Source organism: Tupaia chinensis, unplaced genomic scaffold (genome assembly GCF_000334495.1).
Source record: "Tupaia chinensis unplaced genomic scaffold, TupChi_1.0 Scaffold000270_2, whole genome shotgun sequence".
NCBI classification, from domain to species: Eukaryota; Metazoa; Chordata; class Mammalia; order Scandentia; family Tupaiidae; genus Tupaia; species Tupaia belangeri.
In genome coordinates this window covers 2,948,707-2,963,238 of record NW_006159751.1, presented here as the reverse complement: position 1 = coordinate 2,963,238, position 14,532 = coordinate 2,948,707, and the positions used below count along the sequence as shown (strand labels likewise).

General features: G+C 42.5%; 1 protein-coding gene across 3 annotated transcripts in view; it reads left to right on the top strand.

The window, feature by feature from the left end:
* The window catches only part of LOC102484037 (monocarboxylate transporter 1), a 54,834-nt gene that overhangs the window by 491 nt on the left and 39,811 nt on the right, over nt 1-14,532 (top strand). Inside the window, exon 1 of one of the 3 annotated variants that reach the window (XM_006149610.3) lies at nt 1-106. The exons of 1 other annotated variant lie outside the window; for it this stretch is intronic. The gene's annotated coding sequence lies outside the window, so the exon portion shown is untranslated. The remainder of the gene's footprint in view (nt 107-14,532) is intronic. One more of the 3 variants, XM_027772310.1, reaches the window with a different exon arrangement.

Genomic DNA, 14,532 nt, shown 5'->3' with positions numbered 1-14,532 from the left:
GCCGAGACAGGGAGCGAAGGACGCGGGCGGGACCTGGGCCCCGCGGAACTCCGACCCGCGCTGCCGCGTCAGGCACTCGCTCGGCGCCGCAGCCGCGCACATAACGGTTAGTTGGGTAACGGCGGGCGGCGTTCGGAGGTGCCCTGGCAGCCCTGCGGTGAGGGGTTCGGAGGGACCCCCAAGGGAGGGGAGACCTCGTCCGCGAGGGGAGGGCGGCGGCGGGACAGAGCGTCGTGGCCGCGGCCAGCCGCATGGCCCGGAGCGCAGTGTTGGTGAAGGGGACCTTGAGGCGCTGGGGACAGCGCCTCTCCCAGCCGAGCCGAGCCGGGCCGGGTGGCCAGGTGCCGGCTACTGGCCTGGCGAGGAGTTGGGTCGTGGTACCAGGTGACCTTGGGGAGATCGCTACCCTTATGGTCTTCAATGGGCTCCTGGAGGGATGCTTTGATCCGGAAAAGGGACTACGTGAGGCTGATTCACGTGGTGCCTCCAGACTCTCCCGGCCGCCTTCTGCTGCCAGGCAGGGACTCGGGGCGGGAGTTATTTTGGACTCGTGGCAGCCCGCCTCCATTTCTCTGCCCGCCGGTCCTTGTCCTACCTGGTGACTTGCGAGAACCGTGTGAGGAGCTGCATTCCCCGCGACCGCGGCGTGACTGCGGGGTTCAAGGGGACCTGGCGGAGGGGTCGGGCAGCCGGTAGGCTCTAGGCTCCCGGGACTGGTGCTGACTGGGCTCTTTGTCATTCAACCTTGGCGGCCCCCCGCCACTGCGCCCTGGGTCCTGGGCTGGGGCGGCCCTGTTGAGAGCCCTCTGAAGGGTTACCTTACACTGGGGCAGGCACGCTTTTTTGTTTCAAGCATGTCCTTTTTTTTTTCCGCGTACATTTTAACATTTCATTTCTTTGTCATGACGTACTTGATGCGACAAGATGTGGCCAAAACTAGTTTGTAATTCATCTAAACCAGGAAACAAACGTGTTACTACTTTGTTCTCCCAGGATTTCCAGGGGCTGGTTATAAACTGGGTATTTGCTGATAACAGTAAAATGTTTACAGACTACCTTATTTACCATAACCAGAAATTTTTCTGGTTTCCTAATGAAATATGTACACGTCAGTTCCCTGATAAAACAAGCGTGGGTTAGTAACTACTGGAATTTCGTGATAGGGTGAACTCTGAGTTGTGTGAGCATTTGGAAGAGTGTGAGTTGGAATTCAGCCATTAATAAACAGTTTTTTATCTCAGCTACTAGCGCAGAGAGGGGAAGCAGAGACTATTTGTCTTTAGTTTTTTTAGTTAGGTGCACAATCAGTTCGAGTCTTATTCCCTGGGTCATAACTTTGACTTCAGATTGTCCTAGAAATGATTAAGAATTTAAGACCTCTAACCCTCAAAATAGGTAGCGGGTAAGATTTTTGTTTAAACACAAAGCTCAATATACTTCAGTAACTCATTCTGGGTTTGGATAAATGCTGTTTCATCAGATTGCAGTGACCCTTGTTAAATATGCAAGTTAATGGTCTGAGGAGCACTTTATGAGATTTTTATAGCTGAATAGGTTTAAAAGGTTTTGTAAGCTTAACATAATAGGCTATAACATCCCTAAACAGATTAACAAGGGAAAAAAGATCATACCCCATAGGATGAAACCAACTGATCAGTGTTTCAATAGTTTATGTATTTTTTGGCCTTTTAAGTATTTATATATATAATATTAACTCCAGAGAGCTAGTCAAGTTCCCTTACTTTACAGATAAGGAAACTGAGACTAGAGAGGTTAAGCGACCTAATGTCTTAGATCTGAAAACTTATTAATGATTGGGTGGGAACTGTGTATGTGTACTTTGACCCCCTTGTCAGATTGTTACTCCTGAGTTTTCTCTAACTTAAAGATGGATTCAGATTATCTCAGATTGAACGTAGATTTTAAAGTAATTTTTCTCAGGTTCTTAAGGCCTTCATTCCCATCATGTTTTTAGTTCACTTCATACTGTGCATTTCTATGCAAGATTCAGATCCCTGTGTAAATGCCTACATGGCTGTTTTTGTTACAGATTAGAACTAGGAAGATGGATTTTCGGAATGAGGAAAACAGTCCAAAGGATTGTGAATTTTATATGAAAGTTTGTTATTGGTTTCTATGTACTTTGAGAGAGACTTCAGGTTCAGCTTAATTCCAGTACTTGCCCTCTTGGAGTTTATAGTCTTGCTGGAAAACAGATAAATATATTATTACCACTCAAGTACTATTACTTTTTGAATACGAAAGAATGAGGTCTCAGGGCGGGCATGGGTAAGAGACAATTTTGTTTGTTTTGTTTTTTAATGCCAGAGGGTACATGTGCACGTATGAAAGATGGGTTACGGAGAAAAGAAAAGTTTTTTTTTGCAGGACCTGGTCATGCTACAATACTTTTTCATCTTAATTTTCCATACTATCAGAATCTCGGGCACATTCGCACAGCCTGTTTTCAAGCTGCCAGGGCTGAGACACAAACCTTGGTGACATGTGAGATCCTTGTGCAGCACTTAAGTGCTGAGCTGTGGAGCTAGTCTTAGAGATATTTTGACAGGGTCTTGTAACGTTAGAATCTTCTAGGACCACTGGCATGGGCCCCAAACCTGTCCTGTTGTGGTTGGGCTAGAACCAAACTCGGGCTTCCTATGATGCCTCAGTGACTTGTGCCACCACCAATGGACATCACAGCAAAAACTTTATACAAACAAGTATTGAGTGTTATAAATAGAGGAAGTACACATTCCTATGGGAACAAATACTGCATTGTATAGGTGTGCGAAGACACCAACTTAGTATAGCAGCAATCTGGGTTGGCCTCTCTGAAGTGCTGTTAAGCCTGAGGCTTAAAGTATGAATAGGAGATAGCTAGGAGAGAAGTGATGATGAGTGGAACAAGCATTACAGACTAAAGTTAGTCAGAATGCAGGGTGTAGAGCAAGAACTGAAAGAATTTCACCAAAGCTAAAGTATAAAGAGGAATGAGCCAGCAGATGGCATGGTACGTAAGGCGCTGGACTCACACATGGCCGACCATGGTTTGAATCCTGGACTCAAACTTGAAAATTGTGCTATGTGTATGTGTGTCCAAAATCCTTAGAGGAGAAAGAAGGGATTGTGGCATGGCCATCCCCTCTGGGGAGTGATTTCTCACTTTCCCTCTCTGTCTCTGTCTCTCTCCAATGAACTCATGTGTCCTATGTCAAAAACCTTAAAAAAAAAAAAAAAGTATAAAGAGTTGTCAGAGAGTGGGGAAAAAATGGAAGTCGAAGAGGGATAGTATCAGATGATAGAGGGCCTTATAAGTCATTTTAAGGAATCAGGGAAGGGGGCTAGGCAAAAATTAAAAGAAAAAAAAAAAGACTTGTCTCAAAACTGACTTCAGTTGATATCAGATTTTCCTAAGCTTTTATTATTTTTGTTTTATGCCAGAGGGCATATGTGAGAGAGAGAGAAAACAATAAAGCAACCCCCAATGAGATCTGGTCACACTGTAACACTTTTTTCTTAATTCTCTATCCTCTCAGTATCTTGGGCATGCACACATGTGTGACCATCATGTCAAACTTGATCCCTGGTCAGCCATGTGGAATCCTGCTTTATTTGTAGCACTTGACTACTGCACTACAGAAGTTGGTCCCTAAAGTTGTTTTCATTTATTTACTTATTTAAATTATTATATTTTGCTACAGGATGTGTGTGCTTGCAGGAGAGAAACAGAGAGGAAGGAAGAGTGGGAGAGCAACCCCCAAGGGGATGGCCTTGCTGCAGTCCTTTCTCCATTATCCTCTCAGGATTTGGGGCACATATACACACACACACACCCCTGGCATTTTTCAATCCATCAGGTCTGGGACTTGAACCATGTAGTTGGCCATGTCGGATCCAGCTGCCCTAATCACTGTGCCATTGACTAGCAATCCCCCCCAAAGTTGTTTTTAAATAATTGTTTATTTTGATTTGTGATCCAAACAAGGTCACGTATTATATTTGGTAGGTACGTATCTTCCATCTTTTTTTTTTTTTTTAAGAGAGACTTTTACTCTAGGGTGCATGCGTTCACCAGAGAGACAGAAAGTGAGAAATCACCCCCTGTGGGGATGGCCACACAGCAATCCCTTCTACTCCATTTTCCTCTTGGGATTTAAGGCATGCACCCACATGCACCTGTCGTGAGTTTTAAGCCACTGGGTCTGGGACTTGAACCATAAATTGACTACATGGGAGTCCAGCAATGTAAACCACTGTGCCTTCTGCTGATCTCTACCTTGAATCTTTTATTTTTATTTATTTATTTTTTAGATTTTTGCCATAGGGCATGTGTGCTTACTGGAGACAGAAGGAAAATGAGAAGTCACTCCCCCAAGGGGGTAGCCACACCACAGTTCCTTCTTCTCCATCTCTTCTCAAGATTTTAGGTACACATGCACATGTACCTGGCATGATTTTCAAACCACTGGGTCTGGGACTTGAACTGTGGTTGGCCAATGCCTTAACTACCATGCCACCTCCTGGCCCCTCTTTGTGCTGGATTAACAGCCTATTTCCATTACTTCACTAGAGGTTTATAGATGACAGTGTTGAACTATGCCTTAAATTCTACATTCATTCTTAATTTATTAACTAGAATATGTCTGTCATGAGAAGTACAGCTTGAATAGTAAGACAAGTTAAAGTGGTTTTGTTTTTGTTTTTCCAAACTGTTGGGTCTAGGACTTGAACCTTAGTCAGCCATGTGAGAGTTCATTGCCTTGACCACCATACCATCTGTTTGGCCCCTGTTAAAGTGTTGTGGGTTTTTTTTTTTTTTTGCCCATCAAGTGTATGTGCTTGCCAGAGAGAGAAAAAGAGAAATCTCCCCCCAGGGGCAATGGCCACACCTCAGTCCCTTCTACTCCCTTCTCCTCTCAGGATTTTGGGAATGCATGCACCTGCACCTGGTGTGTTTTTCAAGCTGCTAGGGCTGATTCAAACCACAGACAGCTATGAGGGGTCTGTGGGTTAATTTCCTTTATCAGACTAGTGTTTACCTTAAAATTTTGTTTTTAAATTAATAAGGTTTCTTTCAGTCTTCTCTTTCTTTGAGAATTTGTTGCCACAGCTTTTGGTAATTGTGTAGTAGAATTGCTGCCAAATCTAAATCTCTAGCTATAGCCAGATTCCAAATTTTAATTTCCTAGAGGACAGTGTTTGACTACTCCTATGCACAGTCTACTTTCTACTCACTTCCTAGGCATTTCAAACTTGATGTGTCCCTTAAAGCTCACTGTTTCTTTTTTTTTTAAATTTGCCAGAGTGTATATGAGCTTGCTGGAGAAAGAGAGGGAAGGTATATAGAAAGCACTCCTCATCGGGGACTGTCACATTGCAATCCCTTCTTCATTTTCCCCTCCTTTTGAGATTTTGAGCACACGCATATGTGCATGGTGGGTTTTTTAAGCCGCCTGGTCTGGAACTCGAACCATGCAGTTGGTCTTGTGGGACCCAACTGCTTAACCATAACACAACTGGCTCATTATTTCTCTTCTCAATAACAGTAGCTCATTATTTTTGTTTTCAACTTCCTTTCATCCTCCAAATTTAGTATTTTGACTCTACCATACTTCCAAGTAGCCAGGCTTAAAACCTCTGTGATATTGGGACCAGCAGATGGAGTTGCAGTTATGTTGCTGGATTCCCGTGTAATTGACCACAGTTTGAATCCCAGACTCGGTGACTTGAAATTTATGTTGGGCGTGTATGGGTATGTGTGCGTGTGTGTCTGTGCCAAGATTCTGAGAGGAGAATGGAGGAGAAGGGATTATGATGTGGTCATCCCCCTGGGGGGATGATTTCTCACTTTCTCTGGGAGCACACCCTCCCAGTAGCAAAAATCTCTTTAAAAAACAAACCAAGCCCTGTGGTATCTTATACTTTCTCTGCCTATCTTACACACTTAAATGCTAATCTCTTCTCTTTGTTATCTCTTAATATTTTTTGCTTGCCAGAGGGCATATGTTCTCACCAGAGTAAAGAGAGAAAGCACCCACCAGTGGGTCATAGTCACACCACAATCCTTTTTCTCCATTTTCCCATCCATGAGAATGTACATATGTGCACATGTTTTTCAGGCCACCACGCCCAGGGTTCAGTCATGGTTGGCCGAGTGGGATCCGTCTCCCAACATATAACACTTAACCACTGTGCTACAGGGCTGGCCCCCTTTTGTTATGTCTTGCATCCATCTCCTCATACCATGCTAGTTTTTCATTCCTATTAGACTGTTACCATGATTAGTGCACTAGCCTCTTGCCTTCTATCAGTGTTACCCCTCTTTTACAGTCTGTTGTACAATTTGCTGCTGGCTCTTGATTATATCATTTTTCTAATAAAAAAACCTTTTCATGGCTTTCCAGTGTCTACCAAATTAAGTATTGTGTATGGATAGAATGAAGACTCCTACAATATATGGCTCAAAATTACCTTTTCAAATTCTGTATGTTACTCTTCCTTTAATTTGCCCTGAGAAACTGGCATTTTCCTCTATGGTTTCTTCCCTGTAAATTCTTTTTTTTTTTTTTTTTTAGAGGGTGGATGTCCTAGATTTCACAATGGATTTGAGCCCTAGGGTCATATATAGAAGGGCTAAAACAATAAGTCTTCTTCTGGAAATAGTGGTTGGTCTTCTGGGCTCAAGGTATATACACAGTGATAAATGAGTTCATATCCACAACAGTAAATCCTGCTGAGAAGGCCGAGCCGTTGAAAGCTGACCGTTTGTGTTACAGCAGGATCTGTATCTTTTGGTTGTCCAACTACCCTGTTGCTAATCACAACAATTCGTAATATTGTTGGACCTGATTTTATTACAGTGACTTAGCTTTCTCATAAAAGAGAATTTCCTGGGAACCAGCAGTTAGTTTAATGGCTATGTCGCTGGACTCCCACGTGGTCAACTGCGGTTCGCGTCCCAGACCCGGTGGCTTAAAACTCACGCCGGGCACATGTGCATGCGTGCCCAAGATCCCGAGAGGGGAATGGAGGACAAGGGATCGCAGCATGACCATCCCCCCTGGGGGGTGATTTCTCGCTTTCTCTCTCTCTGTCTGGCGAGCACACGCGCCCTATAGCGAAAACCTCTCAAAAAAAAAAGAGAATTTCCTCAGACTATTATAAACTGTACATTTGATCATTGGTTGAAACATATCTTCTCCGTGATTTTGCTCTTTGTCTTAGTTCATTAGTGTGTTTCTTATGGAAATAGCTGAGACACCATGAATTTAAGAGAATAGAGGTTTATTTGAATCAGAATTGTGGCCATGTACAAAAGTCCAAAGGTGTCACATAATGGTGAAGGGCAAGATCTTGAGCAGAGCCACTACCCATAAGGTTGTGCCTGCTGTGGTCTTCTTGGTACTTTTTTTTTCTTTAAGAATGATTTACTTAATTTCATTTATTTATTTATTTTTTTTGCTATAGGGCATGTGTACTCATCAGAGAGAGACAGACCCACAGATAAAGAGAGAGAGAAAGTGAAAAAGCAAACCACCAGGTCTGGGACTCGAACTGTAGTTGGCCATGTGGGAATCCAGCACCTCAACCACCATGCCGTCTGCCGGCCCCTCCTTTCCACTTTTATAAACACACCAGAACTCAATCATAGATCTTGCCCTAATGACTATCAACCCAAAGGCCCTACTCTGGGATATAGAGGTATTACGTTTTTACTTAACACCTTTGCAAAACAACTGAGTTCCAACATGTGAATTTTAGGGAGATACTCAAACTATAACACTATATATTTCCTCTGAAGATTATTATTATTATTATTATTATTTGAGAGGTTTTTGCTATAGGGCACATGTGCTTGCCAGAAAGACAGAGAGGGACAGAAAGCGAGAAATCACCCCCCTGAGGGCGTGGCCACGCCTCAATCCCTTCTCCTCCATTCTCCTCTCGGGATCTTAGGCATGCATGCACACACATCCAGCATGAGTTTAAGCCACTGGGTCCAGGACTCAAATTGTGGTCGACTACATGGGAGTCCAGCGACATAGCCATTACTCCAACTGCTGGTCCCTCCTCTGAAGATTATTAAGTCAGTGCTTACTGACATTGATTTGGTGTGTCAGATTATTTTGAAGACTAGGAGGGCATTTTAAAGTTACCTTTCTGAGTTTTAAGAATCAGAGCTATGTTTCAACTTTCTATTCCATCCCTCTTGCCCCTAATCAGAGGTTTTTAACTTGTCTACATATTGACCCTTCAAAGTGTGTAGAACTCAGGGGGCTGTGATCTGTATTTTTTTTTTTTTTTTAGAGAGAAAGATTTTCTTTTTTTGCTATAGGGTGTGAGTGCTAACTGAAGAGACAGAAAGCATGAAATCATCCCCCAGGGGATATGGCCATGCTATAATCCCTTGTCCTCCATTCTCCTCTAGGGATCTTGGGGGCACACACACACATGCACACACACACTCACGCCTGTGTGATTTTCAAATCTCTGGGTCTGTTATTTGAATCACGTTTGGCCACATGGGAGTCCAACGACATAACTACTGTGCCACCTGCTGGTCCACAGGGGACTGTGATCTTACTTGGAAGAATTTTATTTTCTCTAATCTCTATTCTTCTCTTGGGTTTTCAGGCATGCTTTCACACACATTCAGGGTATTAATTTATTTATATATGTGTATATGTGTATATTTTAGGTTTTTTTGCCATAAAGCATGTGTGCTTGCCAGAGAGAGACAGACAGGGAAAATGAGAAATCACTCCCAGGCGGTGAGGGGGGTGGGGTGGCGTGTGCATATGGCCACATTGCAATTTCTTCTCCATTTTCTTGGGATTTTGGGTACACATGCCCTACGTGATTTTTCAGGCTGCTGGTCTGGGAATCAAACTCCCGTTGGTCATGTGTAAGTCCAGCACCTTAACCGCTATACCACCTGCTGGCCCCATCTCACATTTTTTTAAGCCACTGGTTCCAGGACTCAAACCATGGAATTGTCTATGTGTGATCCAGGACCTTAACCTCCATGTCACCTGCTGGTCCTGGAATTTTTTTAAGTACACTTTTGTTTGTTTGTTACAGGGTACTTGTACTCGCCAGAGAGACACAGGGAAATGGAGAAATCACCTCCATAAGGGTGTGACTATGCTGCAATCCCTTCTCCATTTTCTTGGGATTTGGGGTAACATGCACACGTATTTAGTGTATTTTCAAGCTGCTGGATCCAGGGCTCAAACTGGCTGGCCATGTGGGAAGTCTAGCATCTTAACTACCAAGCCATCTGTGGGTTCTCCTCACCCTCACTGGCCTTCTTTAAACTACAAGTGTGGGCAACAAATCACAGTTGTATTAGCAATATCCATGAGTTTGTCACGAGTAAAAAATCACTTTTTGTTTTGTTTCATTTTTTTGTTTTTTAGCTTTTTGTCGTAGGTATGTGCACTCTCCGGAAAGAGATAGAGAGGGATAGTAAGAAGCCATCCCCCAGGCAGAATGCCATGCTATCCCTTCTCTTCCATTCTCTTCTCAGAATTTTGGGTTTGCAGGCCCATAGATGGGCCTGGTGTAAATTTCAAGCCACCAGGCCTGGGACTCAAACCGTCAAGCAGCCATGTGGGAGTCCAGCATCTTAACCACCATGTCACTCTGGTGCTCCCCCCCCCCACCACTGGATTTCTGTTAATTACAAATGTAAGCAAAAATCACAGTTATATTAGCAGTACCTATGACTTTGTCACCAGTAAAAATCACTTCTTCCTTTTTTTAAAGGTCTTACTAGAGGGTATGTGCACTTGCCAGAGAGAGAAAGAGAGAGAGAATGTAAGAAATCACTCCCCAGGTGGGATGGCCATGCCACAATCTCTTTTTCTGGCATGGCTTTCAAGCTGTCAGGCCTGTGGCCCAAACTTTGGTCAACCATGTGGGAATCCAGCACCTTGACCACCACACCACCTTTGCCCCTCAAATCATATATTTTATAATGTGATTGTAGTTATCCTAAAGCTGTTTAAATTCATCACGGCTTCATAATTATTATAGTTATTATATACACTCTTCGCTTGTATTTAATTTATTGTCTTTAAAAAGGATATTATTATATCCAAAAGAAAACATTACAGCATTTCTACCTTTGCATTTTATTTTATGCATTTAAAAATAATGATTCAGACTAACGTCTCAGATTTTTCCATAGACTGCCAAAGGAATCTGTGGCACCAGAGAAGCTAAAGACTCCTGCTCTCACTCCTTTACTTTTGTTTGATGTTAGAACAAGATTACTCAGAACCTGTGATGCGACACAGCCCACAAATCATGATGTCACAGGATTATGTAACCATTATGGCACAGGTTAAGTAAATTCTTTGGCCATTGATTTACTTTTTTTTTAACTAATCATTATACATTCTGACCTCAGAAATGAGAGGGAACAAAATGCTATTTACATCCTGAGGGAGAGTTACAGCTTTCTTTTTTTTTTTATTTTTGAGAGGTTTTTGCTATAGGGCGGGTGCACCTGCCAGAAAGACAGAGAGAGAGAGAGAGAGAGAGAGAGAAAGTGAAGAATCATCCCCCAGGGGGGATGGCCACACCCCGATCCCTTCTCCTCCATTCTCTTCTCAGGATCTTGGGCATGCATGCATACACACGCGCCCATCGTGAGTTTAAGCCGCCGGGTCCGGGACTCGAACTGCATTCGACGACATGGGAGTCCAGCAACATAGCCATTATGCCAACTGCTGGTCCCAGTAACATGATTTTTTAAAAGGTTTTTGCCATAGGGCATGTGTGCTCACCAGAGAGAGAAGAGACAGAGGGAAAGTGAGAAATCACCCCCTGGGTGGGTAGCTGTGCAGGAATTCCCCCTTCCATTCTTCTCTTAGGATTTAGGGCACACACTCACACATGCCTGGCATGATTTTCAAACCACTGGATCCAGTGCTTTAACCACCATACCACCTGCTGGAACCATGGTTTTCACAAACTCAGACACAATAACTTCATATTCAGGAAGTAAATGTTTACATTTCCAAAGTTCTATTTTAAGTGCTGTAAATTAAATTTGGCCAGTGGGTGACTTCATTAATTTGGAAGATTCTCTTACTTTGTTTTGAATGCATGCACATCAGCAAGTATACCTGAAATTACTTCAAATCTTGTCTTTAATAGACCCACTATATTTGTGCAGGCCTTTATTTTACCCAACTAGAAGAGCCCTTAAAGAGGTTGATGAATGTCAAGTTTGAAATACCTGCTCTGCAATTAGAAACTCATGTCCTTTCTTCATGCTGTTGTGGTTGAGTAATGTTGTTACTATTTACTTTGCCATCTAGAAAACTACTCAATGGAATAGAGGGAGGAGTAGTTTAATAATGTCTGTAGTTTCCAGGAAAATAAAACTCATTTGACAGGAATCAGCAAGTGGTATGGTGGTTGGGGCACTGGTCAATTGTAGTTCAAGTCCTGGACCTGGTGGCTTGCTTTTTTACTTTCTCTTTCTCTCTGGTGAGCACATATGCCCTATAGCAAATTTTAAAAAAATTATAATAAAGGGGACCAGCAGTTGGGGTAATGGCAATGTAGCTGGACTCCCATGTAGTCAACCACGGTTCAGGTCCCAGACCTAGTGACTTAAACTCAGGTCGGGCTCGTGTGTGTTCGTGTGTGCCCAAGATCCCGAGAGGAACTAGAAGGAGAAGGGATTGTGGTGTGGCCATCCCCCTTGGGGGCTGATTTCTCACTTTCTGTCTCTCTGTCTCTGTCCTGGCGAGCGCACGCGCCCTATAGCAAAAAGTCTCTCAAAAAAAAAAAAAAGACTATAAAAAGTTATAATAAAATCAAACAGTTCTTTTTAAAAACCTTTCATTTGAAAAATGTACTTTTCTAATAAAGAAATGATGACTCTGTTTTTATAAAGTATTTATTTATTTCATTACCAAGCACATGAAAGGGAGAGAGCACCCCCAACAGTCTTGATGCTGCCATCCGTGGCCAGCCCCCAAGATACATATTTAAAGTTTATTTTATTCATAATAGTGCATGTGCACAAGAGGGGTAGAGGGAGAGAGGAAGAGAGGGCATGAAAGAGAGAAGCACCTGTGACAGGGTCTCATGCAACAACATATCAGGATTTCCCCAACCTTCCAACATTATCAGGATCTTGGGCTAGTCCCAGCATGTTTTCAGGCCAACCTGGGGATCCAAACTTGTGGTCAGCCATATGGCTTCCAGCACTATGGTTCAGTTTGTTATCAGCTATACCACCTGATTGGGCCTCTCAAAAAAATTTTTTTTTCTGTAAAACTAGGTATCATGTTAATTATTTCTGTGTGTGAATATTTAAATTCAGCTTTTTATAAGAAAAGAAAAATCTCTAATGTTTGTCTTAATGAATTGTAAGCCACTTAATCTTCAATAAGGCTTTATTGGAAGCAAAGTAGAATGCAGCAAAAATACTGATTTCCTTTAAAAGACTCATTTATATTCAGAGAAACATAAATTATATAACCTTGAGAACATAATTTATCATTTTAATCCAGCCAGTCCATTTCTTCTGGAGATTCTGGAGCAAGCTAGATCATAGAGTACTAAGTTGAAATTGCTTATTTCTTGAATACATTATGAATTACTATAGAAAATGGAATACATACAGGTATTTGTCACAGAATATAACCTGATATTCTGCCACCATTGATGGACATAGCCCCCAACTTTCTGTTCTTCACAACTACTCACACTTAAGTTTCATAAAATGTGAAATGGTTCTATGTTTAGAAACTCTTGACCAAGAGGAAATAAGTTAACTCGTGAAAGACTGAAAGCTTTCAGCATAGATAGCAGCCAGGTTTCCTATCTGTAAGAACACTGCAAAAATGAAGTGTAAAAAAGGCAAAATCTGCTGGTGGGTAAATAGTTCAGAAAGTGAGACTAATCAGATAAATGCTATGTGCCAAAGTTATATTCAGTTATTATATTCAGTCATTTTTTTTTTTAATTAAAAAAACAAGGGGCCAGCAGGTGGCTTGTTAGCTAAGACGCTGGACTCCCAAATGTTTGAATGCGGTTCTAGTCCCGGACCTGGCAACTTACTCTCTGACTTTTCCTCTCTCTATGGTCAAATTTAAAAAAAAAATTTTTTTTTCAAATAATTTTTTAAGAGATCTTTGCCTTAGGGTACATGCACTTGACAGAGAGAGAGAGACAGTGAGAGAGAAAGTGAGAAATCATCCCCCAGTGGCATGGCCTAGCTATAACCCCTTCTCCCTCATTCTCCTCCCAGGATCTTAGGCATGCATACACATGTTCCCAGCATGAGTCTCAAATCACCAGGTCTGGACCAAACCACAGTTGACCATGTGGGAATCCAGTGACGTAACCACTATGCCATCTGCTGGCCCCAATAAATAATTTTTTAAAAGCAAACAAATACTTTTCTGCCTCTTTGTTGAGTGTACTAGGTAGGTTTAGAAAATATATCACTGAAGGGTTTTACCTTGGTTTTATGTTTTGCTCTACTTTTTAAAAACTGGGAAAATCTGATTCCTTGGAATTCATCTAATGTTAATATTTGATCATTGGGGGGGAGGTCAGTTTTTAAAAAGTAGAAAAATAGCTTCTGTTCTTAATTCATCATCTAAAAGTACACACCTATGACTGGCATACTAGCATAGTGGTTAAGTGCTGTGCACTGGGAGTCAGATCCCACATGGCCCACTGTGGTTCAAGTCCCAGCCCCAGTGGCTTCAGAATCACATGGAGCACATGTGTGTCTATGCCCAGATCCTGACAGAACGGAGAAATAGAGGAAAAAAGGATTGCAGTTGAGTCCCCATCCCTTTGAGGCAAGTGACTTTTCTTGCTTCTTTCTCTGGCAAGTGCATGCACTCCCTGGCAATAAAAAAAAATAAAAAGTAAAAGCACACCCCTAAAATAACAATATTACAGAGAAAGAAATGGACATAAAATATATTTGAGTTTTCAAGGTATTACTCAAGAATCATTGAGTAAGATGTGCTGGAGGGAATGGACTGTGTGGCAAGGCATATTCAGAAAAACCAAGGAGGCCAGCAAGTAGCATGGAGATTAAGGCAGCTGGATGCCCCATGGGTTGCTGCAAAGTTAAGTTTCTGGACCTGGCAGCTTGAACAAACATCCTGGGAGCCAGCAGATGGCATAACGGTTACATTTCTGGACTCCCACATGGCCAACCGCAGTTTGAGTCCCAGACCCTGCAACTTCAAGCTTACGCCAAGCTTATGTGTGTGTGTGCATGCCTAAAGTCCTGAGAGGAGAATGGAGAAGGAATAGCAGCATGGTTATCCCCACCACCACGCACACACATACCTCGGGGGTGATTTCTCACTTTCTGTCTTTGTCTCTCTGGTGAGCACACGTGCCCTATAGCAAAAATCTCTTAAAAAAAAAGAAAATGCTAGGCACATGTGCATGTATCTACCCAAAAATCTCCAGAGGAGAATGGAGAAGAAGAGATTGCTATGTGACCATTCCCTCCAGGGGGATGATTTCTTTTTC